Source organism: Rhinatrema bivittatum, chromosome 9 (assembly GCF_901001135.1).
Source record: "Rhinatrema bivittatum chromosome 9, aRhiBiv1.1, whole genome shotgun sequence".
Classification (NCBI taxonomy): domain Eukaryota; kingdom Metazoa; phylum Chordata; class Amphibia; order Gymnophiona; family Rhinatrematidae; genus Rhinatrema; species Rhinatrema bivittatum.
This window is the reverse complement of record NC_042623.1, coordinates 171,215,961-171,234,629: the sequence shown is the minus strand read 5'-3', so window position 1 is coordinate 171,234,629 and position 18,669 is coordinate 171,215,961.

Below are 18,669 nucleotides of genomic sequence, written 5' to 3'. Positions count from 1 at the left end.
AGGACTGATATGTCCTAGCTATCTTGCTTCCCAAGTAAACAAAATTGTCACAAGCCCAGCTACAAGGAAAAAAGAATCCCATGTCATCCAGAGGATAAGCAACAGATTTATAATAATTAACCCTAAGACCAGAAAACAAACCATATTTGGAAATTTCATCCATCACAAGTGGAAAAGAACATTTATTTTTTCCATAAATAGAAGCAAGTCATCCACAAAGAAAGTGACTTTCAATTTGTCTTCATGAACTGTAATACCTTGAAGTGACTCTAGCTCTCAAAGTCTTACAGCCAGTGATTCCAGAAATAATAAATATAATAACAGAGATGGGGAAAACCTTGTCTGTGCCCCTACATTAAAAAAAATTATTCAGAAGGTTGACAATTAATCAAAATCCTAGCACTAGGTGATTCATATAAAATCAGTAGCACTTTGAGAAAAAAAACCACAAAACCCATATTTGGATAAAAGCCAAAACAAATACGACCAATCAACCTTATCAAATGCTTTCTTTGAATCCAAACTCAAAAGAAAGGCCTTTGATTGCTTAGCAAACAAATTGTTATTTATATTCCACCCTTTGTAATGCCTCAAAGTGGATTACATTCAGAGGATTTACAATCTAAGTTTGTACTTGAGAAAATGGAAGTAACTAGCCCAAGGTCACAAGGAGTATTAGTGGGATATGAAACATGGCCTTTCTGGCTCTCAGCTTTTTGCTCTAACCAATAGGCTACTCCTCTTAGATTCCAATGCCCACAGGGCCTTAGCCACATTAGTAACAGACTATCTATGCTTTGCAAATCCTATATGGCCTGAAGCAAACCGGGAATAGCAGAACTAAGCCAAGAAGCCAAAATTGAAGGAAATATTTTTAAATCAGAATTTATCAGCAAGATATGCCTGAAGTAGTCTGCTAGTTGATAGAGATATGAATCATTTTTTGTGTTCGTGTCATTCTTTGTTTTTTGGCTGCCGCAGGAAATGTCTTTTTTTTCCGGTTCGCGGTTTTTTTTTCACGAAAAATTGTTTTTTGAGTTAGTGCGCGCTAACTCCCATTAGTGCGCGCTAACTCCCCATTAGTGCGCACTAACAAAACCTGTTAGATTTTGTTAGTTTTTGTTAGTTTTTGCTACCCCTTAGTGCGTGCTAACTCCCGTTAGCGCGCACTAAGGGGTAGATTTTAAAAAATTGCGCAATCGCGTACTTTTGTTCGCGCACCAGGCGCGAACAAAAGTACGCTGAATTTTATAAGATACGCGCGTAGCCGCACGTATCTTATAAAATCCGGGGTTGGCGTGCACAAGTGGGTGCACATTTGTGCATCCTGCGCGCGCCGAGCCCAGCGCGCGCTGCCTGTTCGCTCCGAGGCCGCTCCGATTTCGGAGCAGCCTCGGAGGTAACTTTCCTTCGCCCTCCCCCCACCTTCTCCTCCCTTCCCCTACCTAACCCACCCCCCCCCAGCCCTATCTAACCCCCCCTACCTTTGTCGGCAAAGTTACGCCTGCTGAAAGCAGGCGTAACTTTGCACGTGCCGGCTGGCAGCCCCGCTCGTGTTCCGGTCCCGGGGGCTGGTCTGGAGGCCATGGCCACGCCCCCGGAATACCCCCGGGCCAAAACCATGCCCGCGTCGCCGCCCCCGAAACGCCGCGTCACGCGCATCGCCGCCCCCAAAACACCGCGTCACTCCGGCCACGCCCCAACACACCCCTTTTAGAAAGCCCCGGGACTTACGTGCATCTCGGGGCTTTACACGCGCCGGCAGCCTATGCAAAATAGGTGCGCCGGCGCGCAGGGCTTTTAAAATCTGCCCCTAAGCGCACACTAATACAAAAAACGATTTTCGTGGAAAAATGGGAAAATCCCGAACATTTTTCGGGCCCCCAAAACATGACGAATTGGACAATTTCGTTGAAATTTTCCAATTCGGAAAAAACAAATGCACATTTCTACTAGTTGAGGATCTTTCCCTTTCTTTTAAAAAAATCATCAATGTACATTTAATTTCTTCTAGAAATGCTTAACCTTCACCACTTCATTATACAAAGACTTTCACACCAGATGTCCCAGAATCCTATAAAATTCATTACCCATACCATTAGGTCCTGATGCTTTTGATAATTTCAATAATTGCATTTGTGATTGAATTTCAGTTTTAGAGATTGGCCTATTAAAATATGCAACTTGATTAGAAGACAGCTATAGAATTTTTACCTTCTGAAAAAAATACAACCATGAAAGAATGTGAATTGAGATGGCCAGAATAAAGATTTTGAAGAAATCTACAAACATATGTGCAATTTCTTGCAGCTTTTGTGTCTCATGTCCCACCTCAGTTCTAAGTGCAGAGATATATTTACTCATTACTCATCATCTATGTCAAGAGCCTTCTCACTTTATTGACTAACCTATGAAGCTGAAATTTATAAAACATAGAGGGGCGGATTTTCAGAGCCCTGCTCGCCTAAATGTGCCTAAATCCGGGCGGATTTAGGCGAGCAGGGCCCTGCGCGCCGGTGCGCCTATGTTCAATAGGCCTACCGGCGTGCGCAGACCCCGGGACTCGTGTAAGTCCCGGGGTTTGGTGAGGGGGGCGTGTCGGGGGCGGGCCCGGTCGGCGCGGCGTTTTGGGGGCGTGTCGGCAGCGTTTTGGGGGCGGGCCCGGGGGCGTGGTTACGGCCCGGGGCGGTCCGAGGGCATGGCCGCGCCCTCCGTACCCGCCCCCAGGTCGCATCCCGGCGTGCTAGCAGCCCGCTGGCGTGCGGGGATTTACGTCTCCCTCCGGGAGGCGTAAATCCCCCGACAAAGGTAAGGGGGGGGGTTAGACAGGGCCGGGCGGGTGGGTTAGGTAGGGGAAGGGAGGGGAAGGTGAGGGGAGGGCAAAAGAAAGTTCCCTCCGAGGCCGCTCCGATTTCGGAGCGGCCTCGGAGGGAACGGGGGTAGGCTGCGCGGCTCGGCGCGCGCCGGCTACACAGAATTGATAGCCTTGCGCGCGCCGATCCAGGATTTTAGCGGATACGCGCGGCGCGTATCTACTAAAATCCCGCGTACTTTTGCTTGCGCCTGATGCGCCAGCAAAAGTACGCCAATTCGCACGGTTTGAAAATCTACCCCAGCTTGTACATTTTCTGTTTTTGCTAACAATTAGGCTTCTTCCTAGTATCCTGCAATAAGTTTTTGTCAGACTCTAGCATAGAATGTATATGCTGCTATCTCAGTTTCTGAATACCTTGAGACAATTGTTGGATACAAACATCCCTCTTCTAACTCTTAACAGCCACATGTGCAATAATTTGTCTTCTAAGCCCCATTTTTCCCATTTTCCAAAAGTCTGAAGTGTTAAGTCTAGAATCAATGGGGTCAATTTTAAAAGCAGCACACTCGCGGCACATGGATGCGCCGATTTTATAACATGCACGCGCATGTTATAAAATCCAATGGCCATGTCCACATGTGCGCCAGATTTTAAAATCTGTGCATACATGTGCGTGTGGCTCGCGACTCGCATGCACAGGGGGGGATTTTACAATACAATGCGCAGCGATGCAAGTAGGGCTTCCCCAGTTTCCTCCCAGTCCGCTCCAATTAAGGATCGTATTGGGAGGGAACTTCCTTACCCCCTATCTAACCTTTCTACCTTTTCCGCTCTCCTTCCCAACCCCTACCCCCTACGTAACTCTTAGATTTTTAAAACATTTTACCTTACTGCTCCCTTGAAGCAGCTGTAGATTCTGCACGCCAGCTGGCCCTTCCCCACCCAGACCACGCCCCAGCCCGCCCCTTTGGAGAGACCCGGCACTTTGGAGCATAGCGGGGTTTGTGCACATGGTTGGGCCCTTCCGAAAATGTTCGCGACGCACACAAGGCCCGGTCACGCACGTAACCCTTTTAAAATTGGGCCAAATATTCTCTTAATAATAATTGCTCTAGGCCAAAGTCAGAAAATGTTGGAATTCTTAATCATAATATAGATTAAAATCCATCCTTCAAGAGTGTATTTAGAATGAACATTTTCAATAATTTTAACATCAAAAGTACTTGCAAAGACAGCATTAAAAATGTATTTATTTATTTATTTTGAATTCTTATATACTGACATTCTTTGGATTTACAAATCATGTCGGTTTACTATACAACAGAACAATCGCGTCTAAGGCGTTACATTAAAGCATAGCGTCAAAAGAATAAGATAAAACCAGAGCAATCGCGGCTAGGGCGTAACATTAGAACATAACGTCTAGTAGAATATATAAATATGAATACATAATAATGCTTCGAATAGAATGAATAGGGGACTTTAGGGAACATTGGCCCATTAGAACAGAGATGTGAATCGTGTGATCGATTGTCTTAACGATCGATTTTGGCTGGGGGGGGGAGGGAATCTGATCGTCGCGGTTTTGGTTTTTTTTAAATCGTTTAAATCGTAAATCGGGGGAGGGCGGGAAAACCGGCACACTAAAACAACCCTAAAACCCACCCCGACCCTTTAAAATAAATCCCCCACCCTCCCGAACCCCCCCAAAATGTTTTAAATTACCTGGGGTCCAGTGGGGGGGTCCCGGTGTGATCTTCCACTCTCGGGCCACGGCTGCGTTAATAGAAATGGCGCCGGTGCTACCTTTGCCCTGTCAATATGACAGGGCAAAGGTAGCGCCGGCGCCATTTTGGTTCCTGTCCCCTGACGTCACGAGCACAGGAGATCACTCCCGGACCCTCGCTGGACCCCCAGGGACTTTTGGCCAGCTTGGGGGGGCCTCCTGACCCCCACAAGACTTGCCAAAAGTCCAGCGGGGGTCCGGGAGCGACCTCCTGCACTCGTTGCCGTATTGCAAAATGGCGCCGGCCGTATGGCTGACAAAGAAGAAGCCTGCCCCTGCAGGCGACTTGGACAGGCGAATAAACCCCTTGGCCAGATTCTCTGAAATATACTTGGACATGTCCCGGGTTTCAGGTAAAGATAAGGGATAAACCCTTCCTCGGGGGAGGCATAGTTCCAGGTAACAGGTATAGCGCAGTCATACTGACGATGCTGCGGAAGGATCTCCGCCTTGGTCTTGGAAAAAACATCCGTGAAGTCCTCATAAGGTGCAGGAGGACCTAGGGCAGAGTGCATCAACAGAAGTCCGAGAGCCTTAGGCACTTTCATACAATTGGCTAGGCAGAAAGGGCTCCACTTGACAATCTGTAGAGTATCCCACTGAATCGTGGGTGAGTGCTTCTGTAACCATGGCAACCCTAGCACCACAGGGTGGACAGTAGGGATGTGCAGACCAAAAGTTTAAGTTCATAAGTCCATAAGTCGAAAGGGGGGGTCATTTGCGGTCAATATGGACATATGGAGAATTCCATAAGTTGAGTCTATGTCCATATGTGCAAATAAAAATTTAAACCCCTCACCCTCCTTAATCCCCCCCCCCCCCCCAAGACTTACCAAAACTCCCTGGTGGTCGAGCGGGGAGTCAGGACGCCATTTCTGAACTCCTTTGCGAGGAGCACGTGACGTCGGCGTCACGTCGGAGTGACGCGGCGTCACGTGATTCCCCCCGCGTTCACTCTGGGACCCTCCTTGCACCCAAAAGGAACTTTTGGCCAGCTTGGAAATCCGATCGTTTTCGCCTCATCACTTTTTTAAGTTAAAAAAAAAAAAAAGTTGCGTTTTACATTTAAGTTCAAAACGAATGCACACCCCTAGTGGACAGCCTTATCCAACACTAGGAAGGCTATCTCCTCCAAATGGAGAAGCTCCTCCCGACCTCCTAGGCTTTGGCGTTTTCCGCACGCTCCTGGCAGCGTGCCAAGAAGAGGCCCTTTTGGCCACAATACAAGCACAATTTCAATGAACGGCGACTTGCCTCTCTTCAGCAGAGAGCGGGGCCCATCCCAGCTGCATGGGTTCACAGGTGGGAGCGTCTGGACGAGAAGTCTTAGGAAAAGACGCAGATCTCGCTGCCACAGAGGCAGAACTGTGGTTAGAGGAGTGCTGCTCCTTGGCCCGTTGTTGTAGGCAGCGGTCAATGCGGGCAGCCATCTCTATCAAGGCGTTGAGGTCCTCCGGCAGATCTCGGGCAGCAATCTCATCCTTTATGCGTTCGGAGAGACCCTCCAAGAAGATGGTCTTAAGACTACCATTCTGCCAACCTACTTCTTGGGCTAAAGTCCAGAATTCCATAGCATAATCTGCCAAGGAGCGAGCCCCCTGACGAAGTTGCAGCAGATCTGATGTAGCCGTAGCTACTCGGGCGGGCTCAATCGGAATTTCGAGATGAACTGTTGTAAGTTCATTAGTGAGGGATCATTGTTTTCCCAAAGGGGAGAAGCCCATATTAAGGCTTTCCAATCAAGCAGGGACAGGATATATGCCACTTTCACCACATCCGAGGGGAACTGCTGAGGCAACAGGGAGAACCATATAAAACATTGGTTCAGAAAGGCACGGCAGGTCCTTGAATCACCAGCATAACGAGAGGGTGCCGGCAGCTGAGTCACCGAGGGGTCTTGACCCTTGGGTACTGGTTCTGAGGCGGACGAGGCCCAGGCATCCAATCGGGCCGTTAATTCCCCTACCGAACCTGTAAGGACCTCGAGGTACTGTTGTTGATACTGCAGCTGCTGGGCCAACCCTGGCAGGTCCAAGGGGACAGGCGCATCCGCCGAGTCCATGGCCTTGCAATCTGTTATAGAGTCTCAATTTAGTGGATCCTTGGGCCGACCTTCAGGAGACTGGGATAGGTGTTCAATGTCTCTAGTGTGTGGCAGGCCGGGAGGCAGATGTTCAGGCAGGAAGTAGAGGTGCTCTTCACCCTGGAAGCTGGTGCTCCCCCGGGAGGAGCCCGTAGGAGCCCAGCCACTGGGACTTAGGCGGCTTCACCCTTGGAAGCCGAAGCCCCCCCGGGAGGAGCCCGTAGGGGCCCGGCCGCTGGGACTTAGGCGGGTTGATGATCAGGACTGAGAACTGGAACCAGACTAGAACAGTAGACAGGAACTGTAGCAAGACTCGGGTACTGGAACCAGGCAGGAACTGTAGCAAGACTCGGGTACTGGAACCAGGCAGGAACTGTAGCAGGCAAGCAGGAACCAAGCAGGTACTATAGCAGGCAAGCAGGAACGGAGCGAGTACCAAGGCAGCTCACTCCGGGGCACGAAGCAACAGGGAACCAGAAGCGGGAACAGGTCCAGGAGCACAGAGGTAAGGGTCTGGTCGCGGCACTCGCGGCCAGAACCATAACAGTTGGTGTGTAACTGTAAAATCGGGTTGTCAAAGTCTGTATGAACCTTTATTTAGTGAGAAACCACGATAATATTGTTAACTTAAAATTGAAATGACTAAATAAGATTGAAACATCAGCAAGAGATGATCTAAAAATGCGATGTAAATCTGACAACCACTTTACCTTACAGTGCACAATACGGCGTTCAATCTCTACTCATCTGTGAAACCCTGACCGATGTCAGTCAACCATTTTAAAATGCTGTTTTGGCGCCAAAAAATAAAAACTAAAAAGCCCCAAAATACTTAAATAAATATTATTAATTGAAAATCATATTTGTAAAAATATTTATAAAATATAAAAAGATATAAAGTTTTTTTAAAACTGTTTTTTTAAGTTGTCAATCAACTTAGGAGGTGTTGTTAGAATAAAAAAATCGAAGAGGCATCAAATTGAAATGACTTAAGTGAAGAGGACATACAACATATGTGCTTTCTATGTTACTGACAATATTTTGGATGACTGTAAAAAACGTCAGAATGTCTAGTTTTGACTAAACAATAGTGATCTAGGAGAAAAGATGTAGACTATTGTGTCAAAACAGTTAGTTGCATCAAAAAAGCCAAAAGGTAAAAAATTGATAGTTTATGCAAACATAAACACTAAAAAATAAAATAAAAAATATTTTAAAATTGGTCACGTAAAAATCAGAATCAAACTTACAGTTGCAGATAAAACAGGCACTAAATAATAGTAAAAAACATATAAAGTTGTAATTAAAAAAGACAATGACTGTGGACTTATTCATAAAAATATAGAAAGATATGTTTCCATGTTTAATCCATTTGGAGTTATGGTGTTAAACTCATAAATGAATTTTTGTTCCAACTGCAGCAATAATCTATCAAGATTACCTCCTCTCCAGTTAAGAGTGGGTTGCTGAATCACACAAAACTTGTATTGATTGTTACGATCCTGCCCGCAAGGAGCGCGGGCAGGCCCTTACCTTCACGCGGCTAGTCGAGCCGCCGACGCTGCTGCTGCTGCCGCTGCCGCGGTCCCTCCGCGGTGTCCGGGCTCCTCCCCGGCTGCCTTCTCCTCCGTGCAGCGGGGCCAACCCACCGCGAGCTCTCCCTCGCAGCCGGGAACCCCGCTGTCTGTCCGGGCTCTCCCCGATGTGCCTCTGCCTTCCCGGGGTCCTCAGCCGGCAGGGAGGGCGTCCCTGCCGGTGCCCGTGCTGCAGTCCGGGTCCTCGCCCGGCAGGGAGCCCGTCCCTGCCGGTGCCTGCAGCCTACTCAGCCCTGCAGCCAGCCTTACCTTCTCTCCTGCTTCTGACTCCCCGGCTGGAAGCCGCTCCAGCAGCCTGCCACTTCTCCAGCTTCAGGGCAGGGCTGCCCCCATGCTTGCCTGGCTTCCATGGGTCCTCCACGTGGCTGAGGACGCCACCAGCTTCCAGCCCCAGCTCTCCAGTCTCCTAGGGCGCGGGCGCGCGCCTCTCTGCTCCTCGTCAAGGGTCAGCCAGGTGTGGCCCCTGCTGACCCCTCCCTGGGCGTTGTCCACCTCAGCACTACTAAAGGGCTCAGCGTTCAGTCTGTCTTTGCCTTCGCAAGGAGTTGGTCACTCCTGAGATCCTCATTCCAGGAGCTGCCTGTGTTCCAGCCTTCTGCAAGGTCCAGTGTTCCATGTTTTCCGTCGGAGCTCCTTGTCCAGTTGTTCCAGTCCTGATGTTTCCAGTTGTTCCAGTCCTGATGTTTGCTTGTTCCTGTTCCTGCCTTGAAGTCTGATTTCTAATCTGGTATCCATGGTCCAGCCCAGATAATACAAGCCTTGTACCTTGAGCCTGAAACTCGCCTGAAAGCTAAGTACCTTGCTCTTGAATCTCTTGAAAGCTAGCACCTTGATCCTGTGTCCTCCAATGTCCTGGTACCTCGCGGCAAGCCACGCCGTTGTCCGTGACCAGCCCTCGGGGCGGGCTGATTAGGGCCATCTGTGATGCAAGCCATGTACCTCATTCCTAAGTCTCTGAGAAGTCCTTGTTCCTGACCCTGTTACCTGCCTTGGCTGCCGGTGTGCAGCAATCCTTCCTTGGCTGCCAGTGTGCAGCAATCCTACTTTGGCTGCCGGTGTGCAGCAACCTGCTTCTTCCCTGTTGCCTTGATGTCGGTGCCTGGTCCATTTCCTAATCCAGTCCCAGATGTTCTGCCCTTTGTCTTCGTCTGGCTCCTGAGCCTTCTGGCCTGTTGGGCCCTGGAGTGGCCAACAGGTGGGATTCGTCCCTGTGCTTTGGAGCTTCCCTTCCTGCCAGCCGACGGGGCTTCGGATGTCAGTATCCCAGCATCGGAGTTTGCTTCGCCTGGATCTCTCCTGCATTCTCCTGTTCTCAGCGTGGTCCGTGACCTGCCCTCCAAGGCAGTGTTGGGGACGCGTGGGACAGGGTGGCCCTTGACTCAGTCCCAGGAGTGGTCTGAGCGGGGTGCCCTGAGGGACAGTGCCCATGTCTTCCTTCAGCCCTTGTTCCTGAGTCTACATCTGCACCTTCAGTACCTCGTTTCTGAACCTACCTCTGCATCTTCAGTACCTCGCCTCTGAATCTACCTCTGCACCTTCAGTACCTCACTTCTGAGTTTACCTCTGCACTCCCAGTACCTTGCTTCTGAGTCTACGTCAGCACGTCCAGTATCTTGTCTCTGAGTCTTCGTCTGCACTTCCAGTACCTTGCTTCTGAGTCTACGTTAGCACGTCCAGTACCTTGTCTCTGAGTCTTCGTCTGTACTTCCAGTACCTTGCTTCTGAGTCTATGTCTGCACTTCCAGTACCCTGCTTCTGAGTCTCGTCTGAATCTATGTTCCAGTCTTCGCTGTCCTGGCCTCCGTCCGGCCTGCCGCTTCATACCGTACCCTGCGGCAGGTCCGAAAGGGCTGGGAACGGTCGGAGGACTGTTCACAAGACCAACATTGCGTTGTTGGGTCTTCCGAAGCGTGCAGGTCCGGAGGAGGGCCTGTCGCCTGGTCATCACTCCAGTCTTGCTTTCGTCCAACCCATGCTTGGGCATGCCACGCCTCCCGCGGCCCTCTTCGGAATCCTCCGGGGTCGAGCCGCAGCCCAAGGACACACATCTCTCAGGAAGTGGGATCGCTCTCCGAGCGCTCCGCAACATTGATCAAACTTATGATTATATTCTATAGAATGCTTGACTAAGGGTTTAGATAGTACACAGTGTTTCATACTGCTTTTATGCTCTATAATGCATTTGTTAAACTCTCTGATCGTCTTGCCTATATACAATTTATTAGGGATGTGAATCGTATTTCTGACGATTGAAAATATTGTATGATATTTTAAAAGTCGTCAGAAATCGGGGGCTCCCGATGGCATGGGCCATCCAGTGCTCCTACCATGTGATAGAGGCAATTACCCAAACACTAAGAAGATCCCATGCCACCGATGCAATTAATAGCATTGGCTATTCCCTAAGTAAATTTGATTAATAGCCGTTAATGGACTTCTCCTCCAAGAACTTATCCAAACCTTTTTTGAACCCAGCTACACTACCCGCACTAACCACATCTTCTGGCAACAAATTCCAGAGCTTTATTGTGCGTTGAGTGAAAAAAAAATTTCTCCGATTAGTCATAAATGTGCTACTTGCTAACTTCATGAAATGCCCCCTAGTCCTTCTATTATTCGAAAGTGTAAATAACCGATTTACATCTACTTGTCCAAGAGCTCTCATGATCTTAAAGACCTCTATCATATCCCCCCTCAACCATCTCTTCTCCAAGCTGAACAGCCCTAGCCTCTTCAGCCTTTCATCATAGGGGGGCTGTTCCATCCCCTTTATCATTTTGGTTGCCCTTCTCTGTACCTTCTCCATCACAACTATATCTTTTTTGAGATGCGGCAATCAGAATTGTACACAGTATTCCAGGTGTGGTCTCACCATGGAGCGATATAGAAGCATTATGACATTTTCCGTTTATTAACAATTCCCTTCCTAATAATTCCTAATATTCTGTTTGCTTTTTTGACTGCTGCAGCACACTGAGCTGACGATTTTAAAGTATTATCCACTATGATGCCTAGATCTTTTTCCTGGGTAGTAGCTCCTAATATGGAACCTAACATCGTGTAACTACAGCAAGGGTTATTTTTCCCTATATGCAACACCTTGCACTTGTCCACATTAAATTTCATCTGCCATTTGGATGCCCAATCTTCCAGTCTTGCAAGGTCCTCCTGTAATGTATCACAATCCACCTGTGAATAATTTTGTATCATCCGCAAATTTGATAACCTTACTCATCGTATTCCTTTCCAGATCATTTATATATATATATATTGAAAAGCACCGGTCCAAGTACAGATCCCTGAGGATCACTTACCATGTGACAGGGGCTACCGGTGCCATTGGTCAGCCCCTGTCACATGGTAGGAGCTATGGACAGCTGGCGCCATCTTTAAACATAGTGCGGGCCATCCATTGCTCCTACCATGTGACAGGGGCTGGCCAATGGCCCCTGTCACATGGTAAGGGCAAAGGGCCATCGGCGCCATTTTATTTACTGGCAGCCGATGACCCGAGCGTGGGAGATCGCTCCCGGGATCCCCGCTAGACCACCAGGTACTTTAAAAATGTTTTTTTTGGGGGGGGGGGGGGGGTCGAGAAGGCCACTGGACCACCAGGTACTTAAAGAAAGTTTGTAGGGGCTCTGGAGTGTGGGGGGATTCTATAGAATTTTTTTTAGGGGTCGGAGTGAGTTTATCGGTTTTGGGATCAGTCGCAGCCGATAAAAAATGGCTACGATTCCGATCCCGATCCCATGATTCCGATTGCGGACACGATTGCGGACCTTATTCATATCCCTACCACCCATTACCCCTCGCCAAGACTAGGGCTGTGTCAGAATATGTGCAGGAAAACTTGTCCAAAGGCTTCATCTGCCAATCTACCTCCTCAGCGAGGACTGGCTTCTTCTTCGTGGCCAAGAATGACGGGACCCTCCAGCCCTGTATTGATTACCGGGGCTTGAATGCCATTACCCAGAAGGACTGCTACCCCTTGCCGCTTAATGCGGAATTATTCAATTGCCTGCAAGGAGCCAGAGTCTTTTCCAAGCTTGATCTTCATGGGGCCTACAACCTGATTGGCATCCGGGAGGGCAACGAATGGAAGACGGCCTTCAACACCCGAGATGGCCACTAAGAGTATCTGGTAATGCCGTTTGGACTCTGCAATTCGCCGGCCGTCTTCCAAAACATGATGAATGAAGTCTTCCGGGATATTCTGTACAAATGTGTCGTCGTTTACTTAGATGACATCTTGGTCTTCTCCAAGGACCTTAGGACCCATTGTCAGGACGTCGCCCAAGTACTCCAGCACCTCTGGGACCACCGGTTGTTCACCAAACTCAAGAAATGCTCCTTCAAGAAGGATGGCTTACTGTTTCTGGGTTACATAACTTCCAGACATGGATTCCGGATGGACCCAGAGAAACTCAAGAGCATCCGGGCCTGGCCTCAGCCAACAGTCCTGTGGCCCTTACAAAGATTCCTGGGCTTCACCAACTACTATCATACATTTATTCACAATTATGCAAAGTTGGTGGCCCCAATCACAGCCTTGACACATAAAGGGGCGAATCCTCAATGATGGCCCTGTGAGGCCGTAGCAGCTTTTCAGTACTTAAAGACCGCATTCCTCCAGGAACCTTGTCTCCGGCACCCTGATGCTCAACGCCCCTTCATTGTGGAGGTTGATGCCTCCTCCAAAGGGGTAGGAGCAGTTCTGAGCCAACATTCCTCCACTGGCACCCTTCATCCATACTCCTTCTTCTCCAAACAGTTCTCTTCCTTGGAACGAAACTATGGAATCGGCGACAAAGAGCTCCTGGCGATTAAGCTCGCCTTCGAAGAATGCCATCCCTGGCTCGAGGGAGCACAATACCCCATCACCATTTATACAGACCATAAAAATCTAGAATTCCTACAACAAGCCCAGAGTCTGAATCCTCACCAGGCCCAGTGGGCCGTCTTCTTCACTCATTTTGATTTCACCCTTTGCTACCGCCCCGCAGCCAAGAACCTCAAGGCAGATGCCCTCTCCTGCTCTTTCACCACAGATGCCAAAGAACCCCCGAAGCAAGAGTTCTACTTTCTACCACCATGATCGTTCCTCTGGGGAAGATTGTCATTCCTCACAGGCTCCGCAAGAAAATCTTACTTTGGGCCCACGACTCCCGCACGTGGGTCACCCAGGGCGAGCTCATACCCTCGCTTCCATCCAGCACTTTTATTGGTGGACCATGCTCAGGAGGGACGTACAGGACTATGTGGACTCGTGCCACGTCTGCGCCCAACAGAAACCCCTGGTGGGTCGACCTTGGGGCTTATTACAGCCGCTACCTGCACCCATGGAACCATGGTCACATATCGCCACTGATTTCATTGTGGACCTGCTACCCTCCGAAGGCAAAACTGTCATCTGGGTAGTAGTTGACCACTTCTCTAAGATGGCACACTTCGTCACCCTGCCCGGACTTCCCTCCGCTGTTACGTTTAGGACAGCACTAACACTGAACACAAAACACATAAGCTCGAAGGCTACACAACAAGGCAGAAGCCCGAAGGCAGGGCAGCAAGGCAGAAGCCCAAAGGCAAGGCGGCAAGGCAGAAGCCCAAAGGCAAGGCGGCAAGGCAGAAACCTGAGGGCAAGGTAGCAAGAGAGGCTAGAGAAGGGAGCCCAAACGAGCTTGATGCCGAAGCACTGGAGTCTTGGGTAGGCAGGATTATAAAGACGGTCCGGGACATAGAGCAGCTGACTAGGGCAGATTGGACCAGCCAGGAGAGCAAGCTCTTGAGGGACCCCTGGTGGTGAGGCGGTTGCACAGCAGCCATAGCCGTAACAGTACCCCTCCCTTTAAGGGCTCCCCCTCCTCCTGGGTCCCAACTCTGCAGGGGGTACTGAATGACAACAAGGTTAGATCTCTCCTGGTGTGGCATGGCAATTTCCAGCCCCTCCTGAATTACAGTGGCGGGTTCATTCCCCTCGTTGGGTAGCGAGGTGGGCTCAATGTCTTTCGGAGCTGATGTGGCAGGCTCAAACCCCTTCTGGGGCAACCAAACAGTCTCAAACCCCTCCTGGGGCGATGTGATGAATTGTACCCCTTCCTGGGGCGGCGAAGCGGTCTCAAACCCCTCCTGGGGTGACCAAGTAGTAGACTCAGACCCCTCTCGGGGCGAAGCAGCAGGCTCGGATCCTTCTCAAGGCAATGTAGCAGGCTCGGACCCCTCTTGGGGTTGCACGGCAGGCTCGGGCCCCTCTTGGGGTTGCACGGCAGGCTCGGGCCCCTCTTGGGGCAATGCAGCAGACTCTTCCTCTTGGGGCGAAGCAGCAGGCTTGGATCCCTCTCGAGGCAATGTATCAGACTCAGACGGCAGGGTAATGGAGTCTGGTAGGGATTGTTTACCCATTGTGGGAGGAAGTGTAATGGAGCAAAAGGAGTCTAACGACTGGACTGCTGAGAAGTTGGAAAACAGAGATGGATTCTTAAGGCCTAAGTCATGGTTCCCTGGTCCTGAAGTGTGGATTTGCAGCTTCTTGAAGGAACAGGCAGCTCTGGAACGCCTTGACACACAATTCGTTAATTGTGATTGACCTGCAGCTTTGGAAGCTGGACCTGTAGCAGTGCAAAGAGGACAAGGTTTGCCTGGAGGTAACAGACATTTCCACCATCCTGGTCTAGGTGAGTTGCAGTTTAAACATGTTTGGTAAACTGACACATTTTTTCTTTGACAAATATTACATGCCCAGTGTTCTTGGTCAGGGAGTTGACATGCCAGACAATTCTGGTAACTTTTGTAATTCAGGGTCTGACAGAATGAACAAGAAAAGAATTGTGGAGACTCACTGGAAAGATACAGAGTCCTATCTCTCCCTCCAGAGGTGGATGGCTTCGGCATACTGTTACGTTTAGGCAGTGGTCAAATGTAGAGAACACCACCTGCAGGGATGCCCCCGGGTGGAGAGAAGCAGGAGTGAATAGTACTGGGTGATAACTGGAACCTGTGGAGCAGAGTACTGGCTGGCAAGGAGGCTGGGGCTGGCTGGAACCTGAGGAGCTGGATTGTAGCTGGGTGCTGGCTGGAACCTGAGGAGCTGGATTGTAGCTGAGGCTGGCTGGAACCTGAGGAGCTGGATTGTAGCTGGGTGCTGGCTGGAATCTGAGGAGCTGGATTGTAGCTGAGTGCTGGCTGGAACCTGTGGAGCTGGATTGTAGCTGAGGCTGGCTGGAACCTGTGGAGCTGGATTGTAGCTGGGTGCTGGCTGGAACCTGTGGAGCTGGATTGTAGCTGGGTGCTGGCTGGAACCTGTGGAGCTGGATTGTAGCTGGGTGCTGGCTGGAACCTATGGAGCTGGATTGTAGCTGGGTGCTGGCTGGAACATGTGGAGCTGGATTGTAGCTGAGGCTGGCTGGAACCTGTGGAGCTGGATTGTAGCTGGGTGCTGGCTGGAACCTGTGGAGCTGGATTGTAGCTGAGGCTGGCTGGAACCTGTGGAGCTGGATTGTAGCTGGGTGCTGGCTGGAACCTGTGGAGCTGGATTGTAGCTGGGTGCTGATTAGAGGGAATTCTATGCAGGCTGAGGGAGTCTCTGATACAAGGTGCGTGGAGGTAGGGTGAGCTTGATACACATAAGCAGCATGGAGGTATGTATGGAAGTGAGTGCGGGTAAAGATGGTCAGAACACAGGAGCAGAGTGCAGGTAAGAGTGGATACAGGTTAGTGTGCAGGTAAGAGTGATATAGACTGTGAGTATGTGTGAACTGAAACTGAGGGAACCTGAGGAAGACAGACTGACAATGAACAGACAGACAGACCAGGACAGCACTAACACTGAACACAAAACACATAAGCCCGAAGGCTACACAACAAGGCAGAAGCCCGAAGGCAGGGCAGCAGGGCAGAAGCCCAAGGCAAGGCAGCAGGGCAGAAGCCCAAAGGCAAGGCGGCAAGGCAGAAGCCCGAAGGCAGGGCAGCAAGGCAGAAGCCCAACGGCAAGCAGCAGGGCAGAAGCCCAAAGGCAAGGCAGAAACCTGAGGGCAAGGTAGCAAGAGAGGCTAGAGCAGGGAGCCCAAACGAGCTCGATGCCGAAGCACAGGAGTCTTGGGTAGGCAGGATTATAAAGACGGTCCGGGACATAGAGCAGCTGACTAGGGCAGATTGGACCAGCCAGGAGAGCAAGCTCTTGAGGGACCCCTGGTGGTGAGGCGGTTGCACAGCAACCATAGCCGTAACATCTGCTCCTCAACTAGCCCAACTCTTTGTCCAACACATCTTTCGCCTCCATGGTCTCCCTAAACATGTGATCTCAGACCGTGGAGCCCGATTCACGGCCAAATACTGGAGGGTCCTCCGCAAGAAATTTGACAACTCCTTGGAATACACTATAGCCTTCCATCCGCAAGCGAATGGTCAAGCAGAGAGGACCAACCGTACATTAAAGCACTTCCTCTGCAGCTACATCAACATTCGGCAGAATGACTGGGCTGCTCTTCTGCCGTGGGCAGAATTCTCCCTTAACTCTCATCCTTTCTCTGCCACTGTATCATCGCTCTTTCAGCTCGTCTATGGCAGGCAACCTCTCCCTCCTTTACCCGTACCTCTGACGGTGCCCTCCCCAGCAGCTCAACTGACAGCACAGGAATTACACCTCCTCTGGGGGCACACATAGCGCCTCCTCCAGGAAGCTGGACATAGAGCAAAGAAGATCACTGATGACCACTGGAGACCGGCCTCGCAAGTCAAACCCAGTGAAAAGGTCTGGCTCAGCACCCGATATATTCACCTCAAATTTCCCTCCATGCACCTGGCTTCCTGCTATATCGGATCCTTGCCAGTGCTCCTTCGACTGGGACCTGTGACCTACCAACTCCATCTACCCGCATCCCTAAGGATCCACAACTCCTTCCACACCTCGCTCTTGAAACCGCTGGTTCTGTCCTGGCTAACAAGGAAGCTGCCCGAGCCCCAACAATTTTCCTCAGAGAACGACACCATCTACCGGGTGCACGACGTACTTGATGTGAGAAGAAGAGGCCGAAAGTGGGAATACCTACTCGCCTGGGAGGGCTTTGCCCAGAGGAAAATTCCTGGGAGCCCGCCTCCAACATATTCGATAAAGACCTGATTAAACAATTCCACACCGCCCATCCTAGGAAGCCCAAACTTCCTGGGAGGGGCCCTAGAGGAGGGGGTACTGTTACACTCTCTGGCCACGGAGGCCCGTGGCTGGCTCTACCTACCCGCAGATACCTCCCCAACGCTGTCCCGGGTCCCTGGCCATGGCTGGCCATCCCTCCTCATCTGTTCCACCTGTCGCCAATGCTACCGGGGCCTCCCTTGCTTCGACGGCACATGGAATGCTCTCGGCTTCCTCTTCTGGCCAGGCTCCTCCTATGCGCGCACGTGCGGCTCCTGCTACAATTTAAAGGGCCAATGGTGGGAAATCACCACGGGCTTCAGGAGATGACGTCAGCAAACCTGGCCTATATAAGGCTCTCCCAGGACTATATAAGGCTCTCCCAGGCTCCCCATTGACGACTTGGCAATGAGTTCCCTGGTGCTGTGTTCCTTGTGGATCCTGCATTTAATGCAGGAAGACCTTGTGAGACTGGAAAATTGGGCATCAAAATGAAATGAAATTTAATGTGCATAAGTGCAAGGTGATGCATATAGGGAAAAATAACCCATGCTATAGTTACACAATGTTAGGTTCCATATTAGGTGCTACAACCCAAGAAAGAGATCTAGGTGTCATAGTGGATAACATATTGAAATCGTTGGTTCAGTGTGCTGTGGCAGTCAAAAAAGCAAACAGAATGTTGGGAATTATTAGAAAGGGAATGGTGAATAAAACGGAAAATGCCATAATGCCTCTGTATCGCTCCATGGTGAGATCGCACCTTGAATACTGTGTACAATTCTGGTCGCCGAATCTCAAAAAAGATATAATTGCGATGGAGAAGGTACAGAGAAGGGCTACCAAAATGATAAGAGGAATGGAACAGCTCCCCTATGAGGAAAAACTAAAGATGTTAGGACTTTTCAGCTTGGAGAAAAGACGGCTGAGGGGGGATATGATAGAGGTGTTTAAAATCACGAGGGGTCTAGAATGGGTAGATGTGAATCAGATATTTACTCTTTCGGATAATTGAAAGACTAGGGGGCACTCCATGAAGTTAGCATGTGGCACATTTAAAACTAATCGGAGAAAGTTCTTTTTCACTCTACACACAATTAAACTCTGGAACTTGTTGCCAGAGGATGTGGTTAGTGCAGTTAGTATAGCTGTGTTTTAAAAAAGGATTGGATAAGTTCTAGGAGGAGAAGACCATTACCTGCTATTAATTGAGATGACTTAGAAAATAGCCACAGCTATTACTAGCAACAGTAACATGGA